The sequence below is a fragment of the Salvia splendens genome, unplaced genomic scaffold (genome assembly GCF_004379255.2).
Source record: "Salvia splendens isolate huo1 unplaced genomic scaffold, SspV2 ctg1124, whole genome shotgun sequence".
Taxonomy (NCBI): domain Eukaryota; kingdom Viridiplantae; phylum Streptophyta; class Magnoliopsida; order Lamiales; family Lamiaceae; genus Salvia; species Salvia splendens.
This window is the reverse complement of record NW_024598672.1, coordinates 27,002-29,686: the sequence shown is the minus strand read 5'-3', so window position 1 is coordinate 29,686 and position 2,685 is coordinate 27,002. Positions and strand designations below refer to the sequence as shown.

The window sequence follows — 2,685 nt, the reverse complement described above, 5'->3', positions numbered from 1 at the left end:
AATCAAGAACAAGGTATTATACATCGAGCATTGTATATGTGTCTGCATATCTTGACTAACGATTGCAAAAGAAACTCTGAGGTATCACTGAAAAATACTACTACTATAAAATCTCTAACAAAAGCTCTTTGTGTTATATAACCTTTCCAAACTACTCAATGATTGAATAACCAAAACAATAAAATAGATGGATATAAGTTTTCACAAAAAATGATCACGAGTAGAAAGTACTGGTCTTCTTACTTGAGCAGTGGCAGCACTTGCAAGACGACCAGGAAAATCCCTAGGATTGTTGAAATATTCACCAATCTGATCTATTAATGATCCCGATAACAGACTTAAGAAGAAAACATTTCCAACGAGAAAATAGAAAACCATATTGCATGCTTTTATATCCTTCCGACTCCTTGATACATAGCCTGCAATTTTCGCCATTTCTATGATGGCAAATGGAACGATATAGACAAACCGTTGAGAATGGCACTTGGAAGATAGCCTGTCACGAAAGAGCTGAGTCCAGGTCTACAAAAGAGAAACAGATGTAGAGGTGTGAGATATCATACTAATAGCTAGGGAATATTCAAGACATACTTCACTGCAAACAACAGAACTCAAGAACAGAAAAATGGTCGGGAAAAGATAATTAACTTATCACAGTACACGACCATTATCATTCTATTCCCGTGAACATAAAATAAGCTTTACAAAGTAATGCAAAAGCCTATACAGATGATTCATACAAATATGAGTCCAGCAAAGAGTATAAATGCAGTTCATGGATATATATTTATCTTACATCAACTGAACAGCCATGGCAGGAGGAAACCATTTCTTTAGACGTTCAAACTTTGCAATTCCTTGAACGGCAGTAACAGGTACAGCAAAGAAGATTGTAAGTACTGTTACTGATACATATACACCAAACTTGTAAAGAGGCATGTATCTGAAAGGAATTGCCAAGTTTTTCCAAAGTACGTCTCTCGGTTCTGGAGCCATTTCAGTTACCCATATAATAGGGTTAGACGTCTGCTGGGATTGAGCAGCTAAAGCAGCACCCCAACGTGACTTGAATGTGACAAAAGCAACCGGAAGTTCCTTACAAGGATGAAAAAAATGGTAATAATACAATAACTTCTAATATAAAAGTAAATAACTCGTGTTATAAAAACTTTAATCACTTGCAAGATAGATTGTTCATCGAGTAAAATTCTACCTTAGCTTGAAGCTGATCTTTAGTCTGTATAAACTGTATTTTGTAACCGATGTCACGAAGCTGTTCCTTTAGCCGTTCAATCTCTACATCATTTCTCAATGCTTCCGATTCGAGCAAATTCATGCTTTGTTTTTTATTCGCTGAACGATGCCTCAACTTCTCAATTTTTTTTCTAACCGATTTTGATTGGTTCTGTAAATAAGTAGTTAATACATTAAGACAATTGAACTTCCTGTGTTTGGCTCACAGTCAATATGCTAGAGTAACCTTACCAATAATTTGTCAAGTTCACGTCCATCATAAAGGATTTGATAAGACTGATATGAATGTGGATGATACTTTGAGAAAAGTGATCAACAGCGCAATCATGGGCATTGTGTTCCTCACAAAATGGAATTTCTCGAACCAAAACAGTGAGCTGATTTGGCTCATGCCTCATAAGATGTAGTTGTTGGATCCTCTTTACCAGAATAGCTTCATATTCCTGGGATAGATGGAAGAAACAAATTCACACAATGCTTTCCTTAGTTTGTTCGGCCAAAAAATTAGGCAAAATGCTTTAAAATTCATCAAAATCAAAAGAGAATCCACATAGAAAGCAAAAGAAAATGCTACCTTGTGTAGTAGGTATAATCCATAAAAGGATATGAAGTATAAGCACGCGCAATGCACCCAAAGCCTGTTGAACACCAAGTACTCAGATAAACATCAAACACGAATGAAGTATAAAAGCATTGCACAATGCCCCAAAAGCTCACCAGTCCGAGCCTTTGGTAATGTTGGTTATTGTGAAAGCATCCAAGGAATGCGAATGGCCGGCTTGCTTTCCATCCCCGGTTAGATAGTTAATCGGGACTAGTACAAATAACCCGACCAAAGAGCCAACCAAGAGAAAATTGATCCTGCAAAAATTCTCCACACAGAATTTCAATTACCCACACAGTTCACTTGCCACTGTAAATAGGATCCGAAGAGGTCGAGCTTCGGTTCCATGAAATTAACAGTGAATGCAGATGAAATGACGTGCATTAAGATCATCATCTAATTCCCATGATAAAATTGGCACAGAAATGTGAATCCATGTGATTTGAATTTGATCATACATGGAAACAGAGTAAAATATAATTGATTGAAACGGACCCGAATTTGAAGAGGCGGATGAAGATCAAGACATCGAGGCCGCAGGTGTCGAGGATCTCGTCCTCGGTGATGGAGAGGGCGAGGCGGATCCAGGCGGGGGAGGGGAGGAGGCGGCGGACGGAGAGGCGGGGGGAGGGAGACGGGGCGGTGCTGGGAGAGGCGGCGGGCATAGTAGATGGGAGCATTGGAGGGCTGCTTTTGGAGAATGGAGAAGAGAGAGAGAATTAAGAGAGCGAAGCCGATATTGATGGACGCTGAGACCAGCAAGCTCTCTGCATTCATGCCTTCATGTCATGTCATGTCAATCCCACAGCGGTTTCTCTGATTTTCGA

The 2,685-nt window shown here is 39.4% G+C and overlaps 1 pseudogene; it reads right to left on the bottom strand.

Moving 5' to 3' along the window:
* Positions 1–243: 243 nt before the first annotated feature.
* LOC121788717 lies at positions 244–2,685 on the bottom strand (annotated as a pseudogene).